Genomic DNA, 14102 nt, shown 5'->3' with positions numbered 1-14102 from the left:
AAAGCAAGAGCACTTTGGATTTGTCTGAGCCCCTACAGCTGCCAGAAGGAGAAGCCTGATGAAGTGAGCAGTTTTCCACTGAGTATGGCTAGGATTCAGCTGTTTCCTTCCATCCAGATCACATCTTTAGTTTAACATCAAGAACCTGTTGAACAAGGCACTGAACTAAAGCACTGAATGTTCAAGATTACACTTCTTGTTAGATGCAGAGAAGTTTCCTGTGTTGTCTGTACTCACTGTGGCCAGAAAGTTTGGAAAAAAATGATCCATATCAAAAATAAAACATTGAATGATGTTGCAGGAAGGTTCATCTTTGAAATCCAGTGTAATATTCATTGATGACAAATTGTATTGCTTTTACATGCGATCTCACTAATTTATAAATCTGCTGTACAGTTCCACTTAAATCAATGCAGCTATGCTGATGTAAGCCAGATGAGAATTTGGAGTTGAATCTGCTCAGCTTGTGCTTTTGAAATTAATGAGGATGAGAGTAAAAATTCAGTGCTAAAATGCATGACAATTGTCAGGTACTACTGAGAGTTATCTAGTCTGGTTGTCCCTGGCTGCCATGGGGAAAAAATGGTTGCCAAAATGCAGAAAATCTGATGGTTGTGAAAGTTCAAATGGTTCAAATGGTTTTCTTTTTCTTCAAAGCATTTTTAATGTTTTTAAATGGTTTATTATTTATGTGTTTTTCTCTGGACAGATGAAGGATAAAGACAGTTTTACTCAGTCTCTTTTATTCTGGTGGTTTTGCTGCTATCCTAGAGTATTCCCACACCTGATTTCTAGTTACTGTTTTTCCAGCCAAAATGAAACAGACAATACCTCTTTTTTTAATTACGTATTAAAAAAGAAGAAATTACTGAGCAAATTGACACTCTCAGTACATCTGGTATAGTATATCTTTTTTATACCAAAGGATCTTTTTAACTGTAGAAAAAGAATAATTCTGTATGTTGAAGCTATGGGTATACACATGATTCACTTCTAGTTCATTGAGTTCCTGAGCATCAGGAGAGCTGAGGCAACCAACCGTATGTGTGATTTGGGCCAGCAGAAAAGTTGTGAATATATTAGCATACAGGTGATTTTGTCACTTTTCTTACTGTTCCTCTGTGGCCTTTTATTCTGTATTGAATTTACATTGATGCACGGTGAAGTATTGTGCTGCAGTAGTTCATGTCTCTGAACTGAAGATCTTTACGTGAATATTAAGAAACTTACACTAGTATAGTTTTCTATTTATTTTGGCATTCAGTCTATTCAAATAACCAATTTGGGAAATACAGCTCTTAAAAAATGTTATTAATCTGCTAAAATATACCGCAAAGCAACAAAATTATTCTTTTAATGAAGCATGAGTATCTAATGACCTTTGACAATAAAAATACCATGGCTTATGCAATGATACTGTAAAGGTCTTCTGAATTTTACTACTAAATGTTATTAGCTGGTGGAGGATTTTTTCCCATGATTAGTATCTTGTCTTTCCCGTGAGGTAATTATTTTTACTTCTCATTGAGGAACAGTCCTGAAACAAAGAAATCTTTCTTGTGTATACATTTTAAATTCTGTTGTGATTTTAAAATTTTCTCACACATGTATATTTTAATTCTTTGCTACAGTCAAGGCTTGTGGCAGTAAATTCAAAAGGTTAATTACGGATTGCATAGAAAATTATTCCTTTTTCTTCCTTTTTTTTTTTTTACCTGTTTAGTGTACTGTCCCCTTTGTATAAGAATGATGAGCCAAGAAGGGTGTCCAATTTTTTTTAGCTATATAAGTGATTATATTATCTCCCATTGAAGACATATTACTTTTCTGATCTCCTTCCTCTGAACAACCTCTGTCCATTTATTATAGATGACAGATAGGAACTGAATTCAAAATTTTAAGTTATATTTGAGACTGGGAGTAGGACCCAAGACAACTGACTTTGCTTCTGTTATTTAGACTGCTGCAAGATTTATGAGCGATTCAAATTATTGTTTCTTTTTTTTAACACTGAATTTAAAATACCAGTTTCTTACCCAATTGTTCAAGTCGACAGTAAGTCCCAGTTGTTTCTGCACAAACTTAAATCATGTTGTCACTTCAAGTTTTGTCCCTTCATGCTTCAGTCCCTTTTCTGGACCCGCTGTTTTCTTTTTCAGACCTTTACTTGCAGTGAGAAACGATTAAAATAATTCAGTTATGTACTATGAACTTCTGATGAATGTTGACTTTTAAACTTTAAAAAGACAATCAGAACATTAAGTGAGAAAGATTACAATTTACATTATGAGAGTGGAATTTTTAGTATAAAACTACTGAAAGAGATTTGAAAAGGAGGTAGTAACAGGAAAAGTATTCCTGACATGGAGATCTCGTAGGTTGTGGAACAGCAGCTTAAGAGAAGCGTTGAAAATTTAAGGGCTGGTGAGAGTTAGGACTCAACTAAACAAAACAGCAAGAAACCTGAAATTGGAAACCTTCAGGAATGGCAAAGAAATTGTCTTAATAAGATCTTTTTCATATTTAATTTCTTTCATTGTATTTGAAATCATAAATAATACAGTGTGTGTCTGGGGATTACCTGTTTCATGAGGGATGCCATGTCAGAACAGATAAGATCATAAGTGTTGGGATGACTTACTGCCCATTCTGTGGTACAAGTTTATGGGTAAGGAAAGAAACCTCTTTTTCAGTGAGGGTTGTAGCAGCAAATCACCTTAGTCTTGACACATGAAACCCATTTAGTCAAGCTCAAGAATGTGTTTATGTTTCATATTAATGTGTGTAAAAGCCTTCTTATTTGATTAATTATTATTTTGTTACCATTAGTCCCAGGTGAAATGGGAATCCCTGGGTGATATGCATTCTGCAAATCTTATTAAAAGATAACCTATGTTCTAAAAAATTTGCTGTCTGAATATGAAATATTGCCAAAGACAATCTTGTCCAGATTTTGCACATGGAGGAGCTTTTGATCAGTGGGAAGAGAGAGCCACTTCCAGAGGAGGATCATGAAAATTATATAGCTACCACTGTTAGGGTAGAAAAGCTGGTCTCTTCCTATTGACTGTGTAGTGGAAATGTGGGGCACTTATCTTAGATTTATTGCCTGTTTCTCAGGCATTACAGTTAGAGTGACTGCAGTTGGGGTGAGAAATCATTGTCTTCTGTGTCTTGCTAAATAAATTGGAGATTCAAACTTTTGTGGTTACTGCTGAGTGATCTAAGTCACATGATGCTGTTTTCTCTGTAATAATAAGATTTCTGATGTGAATGCATTCAGAAAGTAAATATGTAATCCATTTCCTCTGCCATTTGCTTAACAACTTAAAAATTGCTTTCTTGACTGCTTATCCTACTAAAATACAATTATACTAATTTATGTGAAAAATGGATAAAAGCAGACCCAAAGGGAATAAATGTGATTAAGAATTTCAGTATATGTTTGTGATTATCTTTGTTTCAGCATTCATGGAGTAACTTATGATAACTACATATGAACTAACATTGCTACTATAGGTTTGAAATCTTCTTTAGTTGCTACCAAAATAAAATTTTATCCATTTTATATTGGTGCGTCAGACCACCATCACTAAATATGTTATTCCGTGAACTCCTCTCTTAGTCAGAAACTGGTATTTCCATGGATAAATCTGAATGGAAAATTGAGTCAACTGGCTGGTGCCATAATTGTCATCCAAGAAGCAGGAAAATGGCAGATGAGGATAGTTATAAAAGTTGACATACTTTGGCTGAACTCATTTGACCACATAAGCTTGAATACTTGGTACACAAAAATCTAGTTTCTGTAATGCCCTAGAACTGAAAACGGGTAACAAATACACCTTATTCTTCTTTCACCTTGCCTTTTTTTTTTCCATCTATGTTTAAACTGTCATCTTTAATAGATTTATTTGTATCAGTATAAATGAAAGGTAAATTAGGTCCTTTAAATGCATTCCTTGTTGGTTTTTTCCCTCTACTGCAAGCATAAAAGAGAACTTGTATTGTTGTGCTTTGCTACTGATTTTATCTCTATGTTGAAGAGTCCTTTCTGTACTAATTTGGCATTCTTTCTCTACATTTTATTTAAATTACCACATACACTTGTTAAATAATTCTAGTCTGTTTGGGTTTTGTTGTTCTTTTCTTTTTCTTTCCATGGTGATTGATTGCCATCTGGGGGCTAACATGAGCCCACCATGCTAATTTCACTTATTCTACCCATTAACTGCTATTGTCTCCAGGGTCAGAGACAAATGTATGAATCCACTTTATCTCTCAGCTTACAGAACATCTCATACAGTGAGCCTTGTATTACGAAACAGCTACATCGGCCTCTAATTACTCAGCTCTACCCTGCGTTGAATGCTGGTGCACCTTGAGAAACAGCATGCAAAAGCACATTTGTTTAAGTCCTCAGATGGTTAACATTGTGCATAACCTCCTCGCAAATTACAGTCTCAGCTGCAGCACATCCATTAGTCTGGAAGAATGAAGATTCCCAAGCGGCTCTGGTGCCTTTCCCAATTCCCTTGCGACCCACCAATCCTCTCAGTGCTTTCTCTGCATGTAGAGAGTGTTCAGAGCTAATCAGGTCAATGATCATCTCACGGCTCAGGGGACATGACAGGAGCCTATCACAGCAGTTACACGATCTTCCAGACCTGAGCAGGCTTGCTGAGAATCTCATGTTAAGAAACATTGCTTTGGTGCCTCTTCTCTCACTCCCTAGGAGCCTCTGAGGATTTCAGCTTATCTTTCTCTCTCTCTCCTTTAGACAGTGAAGAGTTCAACACCAACGAAAAAAAGGCAGAGCAGTATGCAGCTACCCGGAGGGTGTTGATTGAAACTTAGATTACTCCCAAATCACTGTTGATTTGACTGATGCTCCAGCTTTACCAGAGAAAAGATTTCAATTAAGGTAAGTGCTGCTTTATCTGGCTGACTGCATCATGCCGAATTTCTGCATTGAAAGTTCAAACTGAGTGAACTGACAGCCTGCACTGCAGCAAGGGAGCCCGCGCCGTGTGTCAGGAGAGGGCTGGGGGCAGAGGCGAGTGTCCCAGCCTGGAACTCCTCTCTGGAGGGATTCAGGTTTTAAGCAGCTTCTTATGAATGGCTGCAGTTATTTCCGATTCGGTGGTTCTCTGAAGCTTGAAAAAAAAATGTTAGAAACATGCAGGGGTGTGAGAAGGGAGGAGGAAAGACAAGCACACTTTCCCCCTTTATGCTTAGTACATTTATTTGAGGAAGCACAGCAGCTGGAAAGCAAAAGTACATTATGGTAAAACTTCATTCTGAATAAGCAGCGTCGTTCCTTCGCAAGCAGGAACTTGTAGACGCAAGGCTTCAAAGTCCCATGGCATTTAAACGAGACAGAAAGGGATTTTTGAAATGTGAGTCAAGAATATGCATGCAGCTTTCCAGGTTACTGTCAGACTGAGGGCTGTGACTGGTGGGTGTAATGTTATACTCGGAGGCTGGCGGGATTTGGAGAGTTGCTTTCGCAGGATTAGCAGTTCTGTGGGGGGATAAGGGTGAGTGGGGGTGCTGGTTCAATACGAGTGGCCAGGAAATTAAATTGGTGTTTGCTGGGGGGGAAGTAGTGTTTGATTGAAGAGGGAGAGGACATATTTTTCATGGGGTGATAGAAAGTGTGGCATATCAAAAGAAATAGACTGACGATTGAAGATCTTTATCTGGAAAGAAAAAAAAGAAAGAGTAGATGAGGGAGGCTGTCTTGAAAGATTAAATGATTAGGAAGAAAAAATCAGAGACACTTACACAGCCTGGAGTTAGTTGGATGACCCGGTGTACCTATGGCGTATCCACCTTAAAATGTCTAAAGTGAACTGAATTTAATAGTCTCGGTCAAGTCCACACTTAATAGCTATGCTGTCAGGAGAAGTAATTAAGGAGCTAGTAAACAGCCCAAACTTTTTAATACTGTAAGAGACCAAATTAAGATCTGTTGTATTAAACGTGTCCATGTTCTTTCTGTTGCCCAAGAAAATTAACACATTGTGTTTAAAAATCTGTCATAATAGGAAGAAAACATCAATGGAAAGTTAACTGATTTCAGATCTTGCTGTCTTAAACAGATGTATAACTCCTAGGCAGTTTATAAAAGTGTGAATTAATTGCATTGCTTTTTTCAGCCAGTACTGTTTACTGTCATTAAATATCTGTATTGTTGGTTATCATCCAATGTTGGTAATACAATTCACAGCACTATAGCTTGCATTAAAAGCTCAGCTACTCAATATGGAGAGATATTTTTTCATCCAAAAATACCTCCCAAGCCCCTGCCCCGCTCCACTCCTCTCCTCTACCTCCCACCCACCCAAAAAGGAACAATTCATGGAAATGTTGGTTGTCTGCAGGTTTGTTACTTATTTCATTAGCTTTTTCAGTGAGAAATACAAGTTCTCTTTCTCACAAAAACATAAGCATATGGGAAAATGACCTGAGATTTTGGGGGAATGTACTAAGAATACTGACAGTTTTAACTATCTATCAGTATATTCTCCTTCTTGAAAATAATTTCTGTAAGTAATGTTTTTTATAATAGTGACTCAATATGTCCGCTGTTTTCTTGGAAAGGAAGTTGGTTTTGGAAGTAGTTACAGGCACTGGTCCTCATTTTGGTGTAGCGTACGGCTCACTTCTTTTTTCATGTTATATTTATATGACATTTACTAAGTTTTGTGCTTCTTCCACCCAGAGATGCAAGTCTTGATCAGGGTAGAAATATTTGAATGTACAAATTAGCTTCCATTATACCTGTCTTCATGTTTTTTCTTCCATGAATAATCAATGGTTTCTCAGCATAATTAGTATTCATTAATACACATCAGAGTATTCATTAAAAGAATCGAAAGACAATAACTTAATGCACTGCATGGAAAAATTTCTAGTGTAGACAATTCCTATGCAGTCGCAGACATCCAGGTGACATACAAATAGCAGGAACTTCTGTTCTAGTCTTTCACAAGGACTGACTACAAGCATTGTTTGACATGATGGCTTTGTTCCCCTTTTGTCTCACAAAGCTGTTGCTGTAAGTAAAAAATAAATAAATCACGCTTTCATGGCAGTGTGTCTGTGGGTTTCTAAACAAGCCTTACAAATGCACTTACATCTCTATTATTATTTTACAAGATCAGATGTTCTATCTGCTTCTAAATGAAGAGCACTTTCTTTCCAGTACGCTAGCCTCGGAGATTGTATGAGATGACAGTTCACCAAACACAGGGAAATACTGGTTTTCCTCATTTTAGTAAAAATAGACAGTAATGCTATGTTTATTTTCTGATCATTTCCATTGGTGGATTGTGGGCTTCTTCACACGTAGTGATGGTCCAAATGTGACCTCAGCAATATGGGAAATATCATTCCTCATTAAACAAATAATTTGGGGCATCTGACTCACTGAAGCTTTTCAGATTTGTTCAACATAGGAACACAGGTTACCCAGGAAGGCAATGGAAGGCATGTCAGTATAGCCTAGTTCCCTCTCTTGGACCTTTTTTTTTTACTCTAAACCCATATCAAATAGTATTAAATATATAGCTGTATGCAGAGTTCAGCTTTATTTCAGGTATTTCAAGTTCTTTGAATGAGGCCAGTGTTAAATTTTTTTGCCTCAAGCTACGTCTCCTTATTACTGACAGAAGAGTACAATTGCTATCTGGCCCAACTCCATTGAAAATTAGCATTTGATGCTAATGCTTTAATGTTTTAGGAGCTTTTTAAGGAAATTTATTAAATTGAGGTTTGGAAAGGGGTAAAGCAAAGGGAGCTCTCTGTAACCTGACATAAAACCAACCATAGAGCAGCAAGGAACAGTCCTGCTCAAACAGTGATAGTGATATATGAAAAAGAAAACAACTGTTAATGACTATAGTTAATAATCCAGGTAATGTAAGGTAAAGAGATATATTATGTCATTTCAAGAGGGTAGGGTGAGAGTGAGATAGAATAAGCTTCAGGGATTAATGATTTTCCCCAGTTTCCTTTCTCAAAGACATATAATTTGCTTTACCAGAAAGGGAGGCTTTTCAAGCCCTGTGTTATTAACATGCATTGGAGAAATAACGTCACCTTTCCTAGCAAGAGTATTGTGTCCCACCTGACTCCTGTTATCCCTCCTCCTTCTGTTACTTTCATAGTCTGTTTCCTGGGCACTTATTCTTGCACCTCTGGGTAGCACCTTCCTCTTCGTATAGCTTCTTTTTCTTCCTAATGATTTGCGTTCCTTTTTGTTCTGTTCCTCTTAGCATTATCCCTCTTTCTTTCCTTTCCTTTTCTTCATCTACCACGATTTAATGCTTCATCACTTTCACGTCCATTCTGTTCCTTCCTTTGATGCTGCAAGGACATTGCTTTTCTCACTTGGTCCACCTGTGTAAATTTTTCTTTTTAATTGAAACAGAAAACCCCTCTGAGAACACTCCAGTACTCACATGAATGGGATATATGTGCTCCAACACTCTACCGTCTCTTTACCACCTTTTTCTGTATTTTTAATTGTTTGTGATTGTGCACTCTTTGTGTCAGGGGCTGTATCTCAGTGTACAGTAAGTAGCTAGCACAGTAAGAGCCAGTTCTGTTTCCAGCTTTGGAGTCTATGTGTGTGTCTACACTGCAGAAATTGCGTGCTCTTAACTGGTTCCTGGAAACAAAGCTCTGCAAGGTTTAACTCAAATACCTCAGGATGTTGTTATTTTGGCAAAAGCATACCTTACAGTTAAAAAGAAACATATATTACAGTGTATATATTTATGTATATGCTTGCAAATATGTAAGTTTTCAGCATATTTTCAGGGTTGTTATTTTCAAGCCACGGTGAAAGTTGCACCTTCTGAATGACTTCTCAGACTCATAATTAGTTGATTTAGAGGCAAATGTAGTGTTTGCTACTACTTTTTCCTGGCTTCTCTTTTTATTGCTTTTTGTCATAGATGCACCATATTAAAGAATGAGTTTCAAACCTTATCTTCCTTTGTATTAATAGAAACTTTCACTAAGGTCCACTTGTTTTGCAGAGATGTAACTCATTGAAGGCATGGGGTTTGGCATGTGTTGCTGGAGGAATATTTGTTGAAGCAATAACTTTGTAGCAAAGCTTTGAAGCTGCAGAGGTGTTTTGAGAGGGAGAAAGCTTCAGTCTGCTTTCTTGTTGAACCTCCAAGCCTGGTAGTTTGAGGGGGACAAAAAAATATTTCATGTAGATAATTTCTATATCAAAGTAAAATACAAGCCTACATGGCCATATTTATTACCGGACTTGGTATTTAGCAGAAGTCAAAGACATATGTTTTACAACGCTAATATTGCAATGGATCGTTTGAAGAGGCTTCTTTTTCTTCCAACCAGATGGGAGTTAAGATATTGCATCATGAGACTTGGTCAGATTACTGTAGGAACAGCTGTGGTTCAGCTTCTGTCAAATGTATCACTTCAGTTTTGAGGTTGAAGAGAGTCTTCTTGTAAAGATCACTCGTTGATGTACACCAGACAGTTCTGGGGCCGGAGGGGCGTCTTTCTGCTGCACATCTCTCAGCTGTCAATATTTTTTAAGGCATTGACTGCATTGGTTGACATATGTATAATGTAAGCTGTGTTTACTGTCCTGTGTCCCAGCAGAGTGTGATTTGGGGTCTGTGGGTGCTGAAGTCCATCTCTGTGCTGTTGTGCTGAATGGCCCAGACCTGTAATCACAGCTCAGACTGGAAACCTTTATGGAGACATTCATAAGAAACGTATAGGTCTGAGATTCAAAATAAGAAAGTATCTAAGCACCTAACTCACAATGAAGTGCTGTCTCCCACTTGAGTTTAAAAGTTGTATATTTAGGTACCAGAACTATGTAGTCCTTCAACTTTCAGAGTGCAGTATATTCAGAACAGTCTCCAAAGCAGATGATAAATACTCAGTTAAATGACTTGGATGAGTAGTTTTTGTTTCCAAATTTAGATCAGATTTATTATTCTTTTCATCCACACATTTACTCACTGACCGCATTAATACTATGTCCAGCACACCAAATATACTTACAAAATATGGTTGTGGCTGACTTGGTTAGAAAAACATTTGAAATTCTTTTTTTTTCCAGTGAAGGTAATAAGGATGCAAACCCACTCCTTTTCCAGAAAACAGATGAGACTTTTGACCTTTCTTGATCAACAATGTGCTCCAGCACTGATCCCAAAATCCAGCTTTTTGACCTAGGTCATTTAGAGTCTATAAGCATTAGGTAGGTTCTTGGCTGCTGTTATCTGAAGGCTGCCAGCAAGTGCTAAATGTAATTGTAAATGCAGACACAGATTTGCTAAACACTTGTCTGTGGCCATTTATTCATTTCACAAAGATTTTGGTTTGTTTATGCAGTGCAACCACTACCCACAGGGCTTGGTTTGAACTGGTGACCTACGTTCTGAGTTCCCTTACCACTCCCTTATGTTCTTCAGTTGCCTTGGACCCTTTATATATATATAGTACAGTGTTTCTGTATATGGAGTTGAGATGGCAGTTTAAGTAACTCTCTTAAAAGCATATATGAAGATCACAAAGTACATTTATTAAGAATAACCTTCTTGGCATTCTGTCCTCAGGCATACTGACTCTGTGTGTGCATGTTACACACTTTCATGTATCTGTTTTATATTTAGTTCATTATATAATCTGAAAGGAAAAAAAAAAGGCTCCATCCCATGGTTCATTTTTCCTATTTAAGAAAATATTGCAAATAAAACCAATATTGTTAAATAGAACAAATATACCAGATAGTACAATTTGATGACAGTTTTCTAAGAATACTTGTACCATGAAGAAAAGCTAAAACCTAGAATTTCTTGACTACATTTCCGTTGGCTTGAATGGTATGAGCAGACTTTTACTCAATACTTTTGCTAGAGATTTGTTGATGAAGCCATTCTACCAAATCTGAATTCACTCAAATTTAGTTGCAACAAGCTTTCTGTAAAAACTCTTCAAGTTCAAGTAATATTTCAATCATTAAACTGGAGTATTAATTATACAACAAAATGAAAAGCAATTTCATTTCCATTTAGGAAACTTGTATCTTTGCTTGTTAACTGTCTTCATTTCTCCCTAAAATATTGATAGTAATCTTGGTACTTGTTTATCATAATTTTAAATATTTAACTATATCTCTTGAAAATGGTAAATGGAATATAAATTCTTTGCATTCCCTGTCACAAGTAACACTTCTTATTCCTTTTCTGGATAAATAGTAATAATTTAGGGCATAAGTAAACCTATCATCTAGTGTAGATCTACCTCACTGTAACTCTAAACAGACGTTACAGAAGTCCTGATTTACACTGGTAGAAGAAAAAGAAGAAAAAAAAAGCCCTGCGCCTTACAATAAAGATCTCCTTTTTTCTATCACTATGTGATGAGCAGTCCTTTCAGGATACAGCTGTGTTTCATATTCTCATCTTTAAATAGTTTTTTTTAATCTGACCTCCTAGACAGTGGGACTCAGATTTCCTATAAAACAGATCTTTTGGTAATTGGCCCTTCTACCTCTGAACTGCTACTTGAAGGAACATGTGTCAAATAAACAAAGAGATAAATTGTGATATGCCTGGCTTCTACTTGAAAGACTGTGTATGTCACAATAAATACAAAGATTAAGAAATTATGTTGAGAAGGTAAGTGCTGATAAGGAAAACACTCAAATGAACGTGCTAATTTAAATGTTTTTTGAAGAGTATCACTTCTCTCTGGTGGTTTTGTGATTTCAGTGTAAAGACTTCTATCCCATTTTTTGGTCCTGACTGCATATAAATCGGTTGAAATTTTCAGGCACCATCACTTTCTTCTGCATTTGTCCTCGTGTCTCCTCATCTCCTTCCCCCTTTCCCCTCTTTTATTATTATGTGGAATGGAAATGTCCTTTGTCTGGTGCACAAAACATGCAAGCAACTAAATTCAGGTCCATCAATGGACTTCAATCCCACTCTGAATTACTCATCAGATGTAGCACATAGCAATTACCTGTCACTCTTTCTCACCCTGAGAGCCAAAATGTATCAGTCAAGGACATACTTGAGTTCCAGCAGCCAAGAACGTGCGTAATCCTAGGCTGGGTGTAGAGGAGATACTATGTATGGCAGAATGGAGCAGAGCCATCAGGGCAAGCATCTGGATGTTTTTAATAGGTAAAGTTAAAAAAAAAACAACACAGGAAATATTAGAAACTTCCCCCCCCCCCCCGTAGAAATATTTTTCTCTAAGCTTATTATTTAAACTGGGTGGGTTTGTCTGTTTATTTGGTTAGATTTTTTTTGACTCTGCCTGGAACTCTGCGGAGCATTATCTTCCAACAAACAATGGACATTTTTTGCAAATGTTTTCTAAAGGTCACTCTTTTTTAATCAACTCACTTTTTCTGTAATAACTGTATGACCTTTTTTTGCCCTATTTGTGATCAATAAGCATGAATATTTTAAATAGAAAACTCACACACTTAACTATCTTTCTAAATGTTGCTGTTACACTTCTGTGGAGGGGTTGTAAGGGGGATGCTGAACATTCAGAATTACCATTCATTTCTCATTGCCTGGTGGCTATACAGCCCTTTCTGTGATACATGCCTTGGGATGCTAGTTCAGGTAAAAAAGGCAAGATGCTATGTTTTAATTTTCTCTTGAATGGAAGTTCTCACAACTATTTCCAAATATATGCATGTCTTCTGCCTAGTCTAGGTAAGAACTGGGTTCATGTTGTTCAGATACCTAGTGATAGATGATGTTTTTAACTAAGAGATGAGATTTAATAAATCTAACTTGATATAATCTATCTTATTTGATAAAGAACAGGTGGAGCTGGTTACCATGCAGCCTACCTCAGTTGTTTCTATCAGTGCAGGCTGTAGCAGGCAAAACGCAAACTGATCTACCTAAAAATTTTTGAATGCAATGTTTAGGTGCATCAGGCATTTCTCTTTCTACCAGCTGTTCTTTAGGTTTTCTTTGGGCAGATACCATGGTAGAGAAATAGCTTATTATCATTTCAAAGCATACTTTAGCATATATCATTCTTTGCTCTCTGCCTCTGACTTTGTGTCTGTATGTGTTGTGCAAAAATGATTAATTAATGAAACAGAACTAGAGGTCTTGTCCCATGTAAAATTATAAAACATAGAAGTGCTGAAGCTTGTATCTGTTGGTGTTGTATGGTTTTCCTGCCCTTCTTGTTTTCAGATTTCAATTTTGAAGAATAATGGTCTGATATTACTGATGTCCATACTTAAACTAGCCATTTTAGGAGTTGTTCTTCGAAATTTTTTGATAGGATATTTTCCCCCTCCCCAGTAAAAGTAAACAATAGTATTTGTATTGGGAAATGTCTCCTTCATACCTCTTTAGCAATAATGTCCCTGAATAGAAATTGCGCTTCTTGCAAAGAAACAAACTTGGGTCAGATGGGTCTAGGTTTCATGGGATATATAGATATATTTTTTAAAGTGCAATTCATAAGGCGTAAATGTGATGTTTTAAATAGCTTGTCAGGAAAAAGAAGTGATTTTTAATGCAGATCTACCAAATATAATGTTCTTTAGTAGTATCAATACCCCTGAAGGCAAACATTTGAAAAGGCAGAGAGCGCCATAACGCCAAGATAAATGTTGTGAGTAGGATATAAGGCAAAACATAATACAAGGAAATAGAGAAATATCTCCTGTCAAAAAAGAAAGTATTTGTAATCAAAATTATTGTTCTAGTTTTCAGTTTCTTTGCAAATATCTAGTGAGGCATTGGCCTTTTCCAAGATTAAGTTTTTTCCCTGTAATTACTCTTAAAACATTGTTAAATCTGTATTTTTATTCTGAAAATAATTAGGAATACAAATGAAAATATTAATACTTATTTTCTTTATTATGCAAAAATGTATAGCTCATACTGAAGCAAAACACAGCCACTGGAAGGGAAACTAATTCTAAGTAATCATTTGAAGTATGACTTTATAATTCTACATGAGAATATAATCACATGTATGTTGGAATTTGATATTCTAAAATTATAAAAATTCTCAAGCTCTCTGTGAAGCCAAATGTTATTTGGTAA

The sequence above is a fragment of the Gymnogyps californianus genome, chromosome 2 (genome assembly GCF_018139145.2).
Source record: "Gymnogyps californianus isolate 813 chromosome 2, ASM1813914v2, whole genome shotgun sequence".
Taxonomy (NCBI): Eukaryota; Metazoa; Chordata; class Aves; order Accipitriformes; family Cathartidae; genus Gymnogyps; species Gymnogyps californianus.
The sequence above is the reverse complement of the archived record's forward strand: the minus strand, read 5'-3'. Positions refer to the sequence as shown.